The sequence below is a fragment of the Babylonia areolata genome, chromosome 24 (genome assembly GCF_041734735.1).
Source record: "Babylonia areolata isolate BAREFJ2019XMU chromosome 24, ASM4173473v1, whole genome shotgun sequence".
Taxonomy (NCBI): Eukaryota; Metazoa; Mollusca; class Gastropoda; order Neogastropoda; family Buccinidae; genus Babylonia; species Babylonia areolata.
The window spans coordinates 47,972,127-47,985,188 of NC_134899.1; the positions used below are offsets into that span (position 1 = coordinate 47,972,127).

General features: G+C 41.0%; 1 protein-coding gene across 3 annotated transcripts in view; it reads left to right on the plus strand.

Annotated features, from left to right (window-relative positions):
- The window catches only part of LOC143298490 (RING finger protein 150-like), a 128,417-nt gene extending 121,462 nt beyond the window's left edge, over positions 1-6,955 (plus strand). Inside the window, exons 8-9 of one of the 3 annotated variants that reach the window (XR_013057394.1) lie at positions 2,061-2,259; positions 5,382-6,955. The gene's annotated coding sequence lies outside the window, so the exon portion shown is untranslated. The remainder of the gene's footprint in view (positions 1-2,060; positions 2,260-5,381) is intronic. The other 2 variants (XR_013057395.1, XR_013057396.1) reach the window with 2 other exon arrangements.
- Positions 6,956-13,062: the final 6,107 nt, after the last annotated feature.

The following is a 13,062-nucleotide window of genomic DNA, read 5'->3' on the forward strand; positions in this document are numbered from 1 at the left end:
GATGTTGCCCATTCTGCGGCAGTATTCAGAGATAGCAACAGCTCATTTATGTCCTAAAAACGAAGTCAAGAGATTTATCTTTAAAATCGGAAGAGATGGTTACTTTCATCCATGAGCCTCGCTTCTCGTCCCCTGCTCCCTCCCATCCTCCCACTAGTCCGTATGAAATGAATCCCATTAGATAAATAGCCACAGTTCTGTGTCAGGATATCAAGATACATTTTTGAAAATTTGAAAGTGCCGTTTGGTTTTTGGAATGCAAGTTTGGCCATATCACATCATTCACAGGAGATGAGTGTTTGTTGATTTGTCCGTTGATTGTTTTTCTGCTATTCTTTTCTTCAGCTGTTGTATCCATGCGCTGCCATATTATTCAAATATCAAACTGTACAGTGTTGGATTTTCTCTGGAATAGAAGCTGTTCAAAATATATCTGAGAGAGAGAGATCTGCACGGCTGTGTACACATGGTTTGCATGATTGCTTTGTGCTGAGATAACTTGTGCAAAGTTAGTAATTTAATGTTGTTAACCTTCGAATGAGGTCCTTCAAGAGGGCTGTGCATGTATATGGTCATTGCACTGAATGCGTATGGTCATTGTGCCAAAGGTGGTCAAGTGGTAAAAGGTATGCGCTATAGCAAGATGTCTCAATAAATAAAAAAACATAAAAGGAAGCCAGTCTCCTCTGGTTCAGGACTGACCGTGATTTTTACACCCTCTCCACTAGACTTCCGAGAAGTGGTCTGGGGTCTAATGCATGAAACCTTACTAAACGCTTAGTTGTCAACTAAAATGAAAGTTGGCAATTAAATCTGAAAGTCTACATCCGGTTAAGTTGGCTACTAAATCTCCAAGCCGGTTACTAAATTTCCACCACCTCCGGAAGTCCTTTAGTCGTCAACCATCCAGCCAAACAAGATAGCGTGTCCATGTTGAAGCAACAAAACAGATGTGCAATCCGAAGAGAACACGTACTCATGGACCGTTCACACCCCCTGAAAATGTACAAAGACTCATAAATCAACACAAATTTTCGATTTCCAAGGCGTGTAATTTTTTCGTTAGCTTGAAAAACAGGAGACGACATTGAAGGGAAGAATCACTCACCTCTGTTTTACAAATTTGTCTGATGTTTCGATGTTATTCCACAGCCATGTTTCAAAATGTTGTGGCAGAATTGATCAGTATGGATCAAGTGACAGCATTTCGCACAATTACACGAGTGAACAATGCTTTCTATCGTTGTGTGGGAAAATGGATACGTGGACAAGAGGAAGCCGGTGGGGTAAGCAAAAGCAAGTTATTTGCAATGAGAGGCTTCACAAATTAACTGAGGGTGGCTGCATCCATGCAGGCGTCATCATGTGAATTCGTGAATGATTTTGTTATCATTCGCTCAGTGTGTTGTTACTTAAACGACTGTCACTGTCAGTGTGTGTGTGTACTACAGTCAATATCAACATTGGTACACGCTGCTGCAGCGAACCTGCCAAATTGACATACATGTCAATGTACTACGGTGTCATTTCAATTGAAATGTAGGACATTGTAGGACAGTTTGAGTGTGTCCAAGGTCTGGATTTAATGTGTGCATAATCATAATAATGAAAAACTGATAATACAGCCAGTTTGTTCCTGGCATTTTAGAAATACTGTTTACACACATTCACCCCTATCCATCTTATCAACCCCTCCCCACTCATATCAGTGCTTTTACACACGCACACCACATGCAATAATAAGTTATAAAGGTATGATTGACCACTTCACACCCAGGCCCTCCTGTATCTCATATGTTTGAAAGCCCATTTTTACAACAATTTAACTAGGAATTTAGCGGGTGTTTTCCAACGAATCAGTTTTATGTTGAAGGTTTATAAAATTATCAAAATGACAGTTTTGTTTTTACCCATCTGTTAGCAAATTATATTTAATTGATTTGAATGTTTGTAATTCCACATTGTCTATTGTTGATTTACAAAGGTATGTAAATTTATGCATAAATTGTGTGTGAATTAAGCTACAGAAATTAAATTGTTAAAATTCTATTGTTCGATAGGTTGCCATTGATGCATGCAGACCCGAGATTCATCAGCATTGTGACAAGATGAACTGGACCTGTCCATGTCAGGGTATTGAGGTTGAGCCCACTGTTTACAGCTTTTAAGGGAAATCAGCCTCCACTGGAGAAGTATTTTGCATGGCAACAGTTGAATACATGAACCTGGCTGATGACCCCAATCCTCAACCCAGTATAGGTGAGTTTGAGATTATGTTATATGTGATAAAGAAATTGGTAGTTTGAATGAACTTATTTTTGTGACATTAGATTTATTAGATTTTATTATGTTTGTTTTTTGTTATTGTGAAAATGCTACCTTTTTCTATATTATAATTATTATTTATTTATTTATGCAAGCTTATCTATTATTTATTCCCCCGTTTTTTGTTTTTTGTTTTTTTCTCAAGGCCTGACTAAGCGCGTTGGGTTACGCTGCTGGTCAGGCATCTGCTTGGCAGATGTGGTGTAGCGTATATGGTTTTGTCCGAACGCAGTGACGCCTCCTTGAGCTACTGAAACTGAAACTGAAAATGTGCATGTGTCACTGTCAGTGTACAATGTGTATTATCACAATGTGTGTGTGGTACTGGTAGGGTGCGCTGTTGCATCCCTAGGTAACAGCTGTATAAGTGCATGCAGGTTTGTGTGTGTGTGACAGTGTGTGTGTGTGTGTGGCAGTGTGTGTGTGTGTGTGTGGCAGTGTATGATGTGCACATAGGTGTAAGTCACTGAGTGCGTGTAGATGTGTGTTTTTCAGAGATGCAGTTTGTTCCGACGTTACGCCAATGTCAAAATTGTTCTGACGAGTTCATATTCGACTAGATAACATGGTCACATGCTTTCCTGTTGCAACATTACCCAGACGCTCTAGATCTATCGATAACGAGGCCAGGGTAGTCACTACTAATCTTGGTCTTACTTGGTGATGCTCAGTTAATCGCGTGCATGTTTACATTGAAACAGCAGATAGTGGACCAGTCAGTTTAATCGCAGGTAAGGTGTTGCAGGTAGGCTCAAGTGTTTGTATGCCTTGTAGATAAAATGTACATTTACTGATGTGGCTCGGAGTCGGAGTGTTCTTACCAAATTCAAAATGTTCCTACCAAATTTCTTGATTGCTCCTACAAACACTTGACAGGGGTTGGCATCTGTGGGTTTTGTGTGTGTGTGTGTGTGTGTGTGTGTGTGATATTTTGATAAATATATATGTGTGTGTGGTATGTATGCATGTAAGTACATCGGGTGTCCCCCCAAAAGTGAACCGTGCATTTTGACAAGTATCTTCTCAGTGATAGAGAAACCAAATTCATTGAAAGTTTCCACACAGTAACTTTAGGGTATCATCAACAAGTCTGCAAAATATCTAAAAGTTCGGACGCAGATTATGCGAGTATTGTCAAATTCAAAACAGCATGTCAAAAAACCCAGTATCAGAGGAAAACTCACTTATTTCAGTTAATGCTCAATGTGGCCTCCATTTTCCTCCACGGCTAAACGAAGCCGTTTCTTCCCAGCAGAAATGCTTTTACGTATTTCTTCCACCGATATCTCCTCCCATGACATAATTATCCTGTCCTTTAACGCCTGCTCGGTCAATTTGTCTCTCACTCCCCGGTAAACTTTCTCCTTCAGAGAGTCCCATATGGTATAATCCACTGGGTTACAGTCAGGACTTTGTGGAGGCCATTCATCCTTCTTGATGAATTCTGGTGCAGCCTCCTCCAGATGGGCCTGGGTTACCCTACTTGTGTGTGAAGGAGCCCCATCTTGCTGAAACATGTAATTGTTTCTAGGATAAAGACGCCTACAATCCGGGAGAAGATTGTCATCCAATAACTGAATGTAGCTTTCACTATTAACCTTGGCTCTATCAGTGTCAATAAAATGAATGTTTGTTTTTCTTTCCAGGATACTCCAGCTAAAACCAATATCTTTTTTGAAAATCTGGAAGTCTCATGATAGAGGCGAAATGGCTGAATTTCTCGTTTCCGTTTCCCATAAAAGCGATCGTTTTGGCGATTTTTAGCTATCTCTTATGTAAAGTCTTTCTCGTCTGTGAAAATGATCCTTTTCACATCAGTGGCCGAGTAGCGGTCATTCAAGTTATGGCAGCGAGTTTTTCTTTTCCCTCTAACATTTTGGTCTCTCCTTGATACCCGTATCCTCTTGAAGGGCTTCAGCTCCAGTTCTTTCGCCATTCTTTGCACAGAAGACTTCCTCACTTGTGAATCACTTGCAGCTTCTCTGAGAGATTTGTGGGTCCCTGGGTTCTCCTCCAGGGATTGAATCAGTTCCTCAACACGGTCCTTGTTCTCCCCCGAACATGCAATCTTGGGTCTCCCACTGCCAGTTTTACGTGCTACTGACCCTGTAGTGCATAATTTAGCGATAAGTCTCTTTACAGTGACATGACTCCACCCATTGCCTGGAAATTCCTTTACGATCCTTCTTCCACTCCAGCCTTTCTCCTTGAACCAGTTTTCAATGGTAACCTTATCACTTTCACTCAAAGGCATGGTTGATCCTTCCAAACTGAAACTTTGGACAGAACTGATTTTGGATACAGATGACAATGAAAAAAAAAAAAATGAAAAAAAAAATCAATAGATTTGACACCCAGACAGGCTATTTTTAGACTGACACTGATTGACAGATGCCAACACCAGGCAGCTGGCATGAACATGATGAAGGTCACATTGGACAGCTCTGATATATTTTGACATGCTGTTTTGAATTTGACAATACTCGCATAATTTGCATCCGAACTTTTAGATATTTTGCAGACTTGTTGATGATACCCTAAGGTTACTGTGTGTGAAAATTTCCAATGAATTCGGTTTCTCTATCGCTGAGAAAATACTTGTCAAAAAGCCGTTCACTTTTTATGGGACACCCGATATATGTATGTGATATTTTGATAAAAATGTTAGAAAATTTTATACTGAGATTAGACTGATTTCTGCTCCAGCAGATTATTGATGTACAGATGTATTCCACAAAATTAGACAAGGATGGGGATGGGACGACTTCTTTTCACATATATACATCGGATATGCCTCTGTTTGTAAACAGTTTTAATGATTTCATATTGTCATGTTTCAGAGCTCATGTAAACTGGTTTCTTTTCAGAGCCTCCATTTCTTGCTGCTGTTTCATGTTCAGGGGAGCATAGAATTCCTTCTGAATGTTTTATCAATTCCATCTTTGCTGTATTTAAAAAAACAAATAAATAAAAATAACATACACAATCCATTCTTTCATTTTATCATCATCATTACCTAGATATGCTGACAGTCATTTTTGTTTTTGTGTGTGAAGAAAGTGAGTCACTGATCACCCGCTGCCTGGGGGTGGACCAACTGTGGAAAAAAGCAGTCCTTGTGGGTGTGGTCTGGCTGTCGATGGCATCACCCCCACTGTTTGGCCAGCAAGGAGGAGTAACTGAAACATTTTAAGATAATTTTATCTTCAGTATCTCAAAAACGAAACTAAGAGTGCATACATTTGTAAGTGAAACTGAAGTTATTATTATCAGTTGTTTGATGTGATTTATGTGTGTTGCTGTTGGACTTTATTTTTTTCAAGTATTGGCTCAAGAAAGCATGTTCTAAATTCTAGATAGTGGGCACACTTAACTACACACACACACACACACACACACACACACACACACACACACACACACACACACAGTGCAGTGCCACCCATTTCCTTTTTTCCAGTCTCAAGTGGATTTTACTATCAAAGTAGGTTTTTCTAGATGATTTTTTCCAGGGAGACATTCTTTTAAGTGCATTAAGTGCGTGCTGCATACAGGGCCGGAGTTTATCATCTCATCTGAATGACTGGCAGCCAAACCACATCTTGGCCCATGTGACATAAAACCTAATCAGGCGCATTACTACTAGGTCACCACTTCTATCAAATAACAGTAATACACTGAATCTAGCAAATGTCAAACAACATGCATACATTAGATTTACCTTGAGCAATGATAGAATACTTTCTTTTTTCTTTTCTTTTTTTACAACAGATTTTTGCAGGTGCCCCTTAGAAACAGCAGATCTTCGCTTATTTAGTTATATATCTATTTTGATGTCTTCACAATACCCACTTCCAGCATATTTTCAGATGATTGTATTACTCACTCTGCAAACATGATCATGCATCAGATATTAGTGTAATGATTTTGTTATGCATATACTGATATAGTAAGGTAAACTTACTACTGCACTCAAGTACTGTGATTTCCTGTGACTACATTATTCACTGATTCAGTAATATTTTATACTTGAAGGCTTCATCATGTGACAATGACAGCAGTGACAATAAACTATTTTTAAATGACACACGAAAAGTAATGGTCATGTCCATTGAATTAGTGCTATCAGAAAATGAAGCTTAGACATTGTATACAAGAAAAGATTGAGCATCATAAAAAGGAATTACAGTTCACTGTGTGCCTGTTGGTTATTTAACAATCGTTGTCAGTATGGCAGATATGCACACTTATATTTCAATGATTTTGTAATAAGAGAACCGTTCTTTTTTATATCTGCATATTCAGTCTTCAAAAACTACATATTTCTCCATTTTGTGATTTTAACTAGCACACATTAATTAGGTCTAGTTTGGAAATTTAACACGCATTTATCATCATCATTAATTTCTTTTTTAAATTTGCATATTCAGTCCTAAAAAACTACATATTTTTCCATTTTGTAATTGTAACAAGCACACATTAATTAGGTCTATTTTGGAAATTTAACACACATTAACCTCATCATTAATTTCGAAAGTTTAACTTGATGACTTACCAGTTTTTGCCCATCAACAGCGTTCACAGCAAGCGTATAAGTCTGTGTCCATGTTTTCTTCCTCAGATATTGACAGTCTTAGATGTTTGCATTACCCTGTATTCTGTATGCATTTTGAAGCAATACTTTTTTTTTTTTTTTTTTTTTTGTTGTTGTCAGTCTAAGCAGGAAATGACTGGAAAAACTATCAGTGGGCATGTCTCCGGTCTGACAGTTTCGTGTATTCCTGAAGTTAAAGATCGTGTGCTGTGTAGTTGTCAACTCTAAAGTAACATTCGAGTGACTCTTCATGCATTGGATACTTCGCACGACAGAAAAAGTAACCAACTATAAAGTTGTCAACTTTGGCGTAGTTGCCAACTACGGTAGAAAGGTTTCATGCACAAGACCCCAGGATGCTAGTCTTTCGGGTGAGACAGTTAACCGAGGTTAAAAGCACGTGAAAGAACCTACGGGAACAAGTTATCCACAGCAAGTATGTTGAAGAATCCACTTTGGTCGAGAAACGCACGCACATATTAATAGGAAGTTATTCTGAAACGTCTTGACTGTCCAATATTGCGGTTTAAGCATGTCAAGCCACGGAGATCAGTACACCAGGGATACAGTTCTACACCATGCATACAGTTCTACAGCATGGTCAACCAGCGCCAAAACCAAGCCACAAGCTCTGAACAGAATGCAGAATCAGGTCGTGTTAACTGCACTAAAAAGTGTTACATCTTGAGTACCCGCAGCACCTCATCACACTTTTACCAACTTGATGGAGACATTCTCCAGCGGGTAGAATCGCACTCACATCTTAGTGTCCAGATAGAAATGTATCCTGGTCAGAACATGTTGGCAAAATCACTAAAAAGCGAACACGGTCGTGGGCTGCTCAGACGGAACATACAGTTTTGCCCCCAGGAGTATAGGAAAACGGCATACACACCCTTCGTCCGATCGGTCTTTGAATATAGTTCTTTTATCTGGGACCCACACTTGCAAAAGGACATTGACAAGGTTGAGGGCGTCCAACATTGGTCAGCCCACTTCATCAAGCAAGACTATACTTCTAAACACCTGGGAATACTTGCAGACCTACATTTATCATACCTACAAGAAAAAAAGAATCAGTGCCTGACTTTTGTTGTTGTTGCAAGATTGTCAATTCGTATTTCCATATGACAATAACACGCAAAGACGTAAATTTGTAACAGCTTTTTTCCAAAACTGTTGGGGACAGGATTAGCTCAATGAGGAAACCATAAATGCTGAGACCGCAGAGGCCTTAAAACACCGCCTCGTGTATCATATGTCTATGACAGATAGGATTGGTGGCACTTGTGGACGTAAGGCCTCAGCAGTGAAATGAAACGGATGTGGAGGCATTTTATAGTATCTGCCATGCCAATGAAGTGACTTGAATTTATCTATTTCATTCATTTATGTATTTATCATTATTATTATTATTGTTGTTGTTATTATTATTATTGACTTCTAATCTGATGACCAAAGCCTGTTGGTGGTTTCAGTTTTTGTTCTTTGTTGTTTTGGGGTTGTTTTTTGGCCATAGTTTGATGATAAAACACTCCAGGGTTCATTGAATGAGGTCAAGAATTCAACATAGACTCATGGACTCCGCATGAAGGATGTAAACGTCAAAATCCGAATATAATGGGGAAAGAAATCGGAACTCACTGAAAGGCCCAAGAGGCTGTAGATCATGAGCATGAAAATCAATCCTTCTATGGCAAGAAAATCAGAGTTCACTAAATTGACTCCGGGCTTTAAAGGGCATAATCACGCCACAGTGACAAAGGAATTATAGTTCACTGATTGGACTCATGGGCTGTACATCAAGAGTGCAAAAGTCCAAATGATAGGCTAACAACAAAAATATTTAATGTTGTGACAAGCGAGTCAATGTTTACATCGGTGTCAACAGAACATGAATTGGAAACACTGGGAGGACACGAAAATGTAATGTGCGAAAACCCATTTCTCTGTTGCATCACTCTTGCAAGAAGTTTCAGTTGTACATGGTATGAAGGGCACTCACCCCATGGTGCGTGAGAAGTAGCCATGCAAATACACGAATTGTGTTTTCAAATCACAGTCAGCTGTCACATTGCACAGTTGCCTTTTCTCCCGTGTGCTTTATGCAGTCGGTAATAGTACATAACAAGGTACGAACATAAATCGAAAATCATACACAAACACAGATACAGTAGAAATTAGGATACATACAAGTGCATATCAATATAAAAACTTGTGCATACTCACTCATGCACGCACTGCACTCAACACACACACAAAATGCAAATGATCATACCTCTGAAAATGCAGTGGACTCGAATAGCCAATGGGGTCAGTGTACAGACTGATGATGATATGGATACTTCAGTATATAGCGCCTATCCTCAGTCGGAGACGAAGCTCTGAGCGCTTTACAAACACGGGGTCATTTGCACACAGGCTGCCTACCTGGGTAGATCCAACTGACGGCTGCCACTGGGCGCTCATCATTCGTTTCCTGTGTCACTCAAATTAGATTTAAAGTACGCACACATACACACTCAGACTTGTAACATTTTACGTATATGACTGTTTTGTTTATTCATCCCGCCATGTAGGCAGCCATACTCCGTTTTCGGGGGTGTGCATGCAGGGTATGTTCTTGTTTCCATAACCCACCGAAGTTGAGATGGATAACAGGATTCTAAACGTGCGTGTTTGATCTGCGTGCGTATACACGCGAAGGGGGTTCAGGCACTAGCAGGTCTGCACTTATGTTGACCTGGGAGACGGGGGAAAATCTCGACCCTTTACCCAACAGGCGCCGTCACCAAGATTCGAACCCGGGACCCTCAGGTTGAAAGTCCAACGCTTTAACCACTCGGCTATTGGGCCCGTCACACTTGCTTGAATGTTTTCTCTTCTGGTTTCTGTGGAAGGCGAAAACTTCTAATAATGTGGTATGTTGCTGGCCCATTGTGAGAGCACACATGCTCATTGAAAAAAATATCAACTTGAGTGTCACTGCATTGAAGAATTGTTCAAAAACTTCAACATGCCCAAGTTTGACAGGGGGTGCTGGCTCACCTTGATCCAGGCCTCCAAAGTGCCCGTGGTCCTTTATATACATACATACATACATACTTGTGTTTGTGCAGGACTCATTAAGACTCCAAACTTTTTTTGGTACCCAAAATTTCACATCCTTGGGGGTGCTGGCTCACCTCAATTTTAATCTCCAAAATTGTCTTCAGCCCCTTCAGGACAATCATGAACTCAAAGCGAGCCAAAACGCCCCAATCCCAAAAGTGGTAAAAGAAAATTAGGGTAAAACTGTGACCTTACTAATTATCTCACTTGATACCCCAGGATGGAGGATTAAACACACTCAGATGCATGGGATATTTGTCTCTAAATTGCAGACCCATTTAGTTAGTCATGTTGTATATTCAATAAAATTCTTCTAGACTGTCAGTTGTACACCTCAGATGGGTGTGTGTGGACGATGGCATCTTCTTGGCCTGCCTGATGTATCCTGGACTGGCTGTAGGTGTAGGTATGTGGAGAGCGGCGATTTCATGGCCTGTTTGATGTGTGTCTCACTGAAGTGATCGGCATAAACCCTGATGCACAAACCGTCTTGGTAGGGGTTGACATGTACAGAAGCTGGGAACCATCCTTGCAGACCAACAGATGGTCCGCTGCTTTGGCGATGGCATTTGCTGCGGAGGTGATGGATTTCTGGCACTCATGAGCTTTTGATCTGCCTGTTTTGTGTAGGTGGATTGCATCTCTGCAATGGGTTGGTAGAGCTGAGGGATAACCATGGAAGTAAGGTTGTGGGAGCGTTTGCAGGTTGTGGGGGCGTTTGCTGTGCTGTTCAAAACGTCCATTTTATAGGAGGAAGGGACATGAACGTCCCACATAATGTGCATGTGTTTGGCCAGGTCATCACTGATGGGGGTGGGGATGGCAGACTGTTGTCAATCTCAATCGACATATCACTGTCGTTGTCAGTCTGAAGTGTATGTTTATGCACAGTGGCACTTGTACCTGACGAAGTACGTCCTCAGAAGCACCAGTGCTGATATTACTAGCAATAAAGTGTCCTGTATAATTATGGGGGGCGGGTGTTTCCAAACGGCTTGCCAAAGATGTCAGTTTCATTTGCATGTTTCTAATCATTGTCATAAAGTCAGTACTGGGAACTGTGAGAGATGAGATGAAGGCCTTGCTGTGGGGCTAGTGGAAGCATTACTGCTAGTAATATCAAACGACTCCATACCTGCACAGCAGTGATCAGCCAGAGTTCTTTATGCTCCAAAAAGAATAGTTCCTTTGTGTCGTATCACATCCTTGGTAAGGGTATTATGTTTCACTGCCTTGGTAGGGTATTGGATTAAATACTGCACCTTGATACTACTGAGTGCAGATTAAGTTGCCTCACAGGCAGGCTCTTCAGCTCTCTCAAATTTTTAGTGGATTGTGTTATTCCCTGTGTTTTAAATCGTGTTTATATCTGTCAGACTACTTGGTGATGGACATACCTTTAATGTGGTGGTTTTATCCTGCTCCGTGTGCCTTTAAACTGCTCGGTTGGACATTTTTTCTCAGGGCTTCAGTTTCCTATCGCCGTCCGCCATTGAGTATGGCCAACACGCAGTGTTCAGTGCAAAACACACTTACACTGGGACAGTGCACACACACTTTTATCTCGGGATGTGATACGACGTCTCAAAGACTTGAACAATGGTTACAACCTCCCCCGTAAAAAACGATCTTGGTGGGGGGTGGGGGAAAAGGAAAATGATACGTGTCGTTCAAGGTAGTGCCATCATTTCAATTCCCGAACCACACATAAATCACAGTGTGAGTCATAGTGTGAGAATAAACTCTTTTGATATTCATATAATCCCCGTGAAGAATGTACAGTCAACTGATTTACCCTCTCATCCGTCATATCTAAACTGATGTGTGCGAACATTCAGTCATGCAGACAGAAGACCGCTTTTATTAACGATGTGATTATTGACCATGCTTTGACATCGCCATACTGACTGAGACCTGGTTGTATGAGCAGGGAGACGAATCATATATTGCGCAGCTTACGCCGCAAGGGTACAAACTGAAATCATTCCCTAGACAGGTTAGGAAGGGGAGGCGGTATTGCAACCATTATGAGAAGCCATATTCAGGATATCTGTGCATTCAAACCCCTCGATTATACATCATTTGAGGGTGTAGCGTTAAGGGTTGAGTGCAATAGTTCTGTGCGCCATATTATTTGCATATATAGACCCCCACCAAGTCGACACAATAAATGCAACACCCAGACTTTTATTACTGAATTTCCTAATATCCTGGATACATATAAAACTGGAGGCAGGGGACTTAGTTTTAACTGGCGATTTTAACCTCATTATGAACAGACCAGCAGTTCAATTATACTACGGTTGCATACTCTACTTCACGGCCAAGGGTTAAAGCAGCTAATATGTGAACCAACCCACAAACATGGTGACACACTCGACTGGCTTGTGGTTCGGGAGAACATTCACACCCCTCAGTTTAAGGTCATGGACTTGGCTCTTGTTGACCACATGGCAATTCTTTATGACATTCCTTTTAACTCACTCAGTACGGCCAGTCCTCTCTTCTCCTCTACACAGACCCCTCGGAGGTCCAGTGGGTGTCTGAATGAACCAACCTTTAGCTTCCGTCGTCAGAATTGTGGTATTCTTTGTCAACATTCACCTCTTCAGTATAAGAGCCTTCCACATGCAATATTTTGATGATGGTAATTTGGGTGAAACGCTGTTAACGTCGTCTCTTTCGCCGTTCGTATGGAGAGAGTTAAAAGACTGAAGCGTCCAAAACGTTTTGTTACATCACGGAACACAAAGATGATTAACCTTGAGCTACTAGTATTCCAGGATGACATCAAATCCTTCATGGATGGAACTGACTCAAGCTCATCTCCTCTGACAATATACAACACTGGCCTCCGTCACATACTGGACAAGCATGCCCCTCTCTCCACTCGCCTTGTTTACTGACCGTCCCTCTGCTCCCTGGGTGACTGATGAACTGAGGGCCGCCAAGCTTCGAGAACGACAGGCCGAGGATGTCTGGCGCTCCAACAAACTGACCGTCTCCAGACAGATCTATGTCAAGGAGCGTAA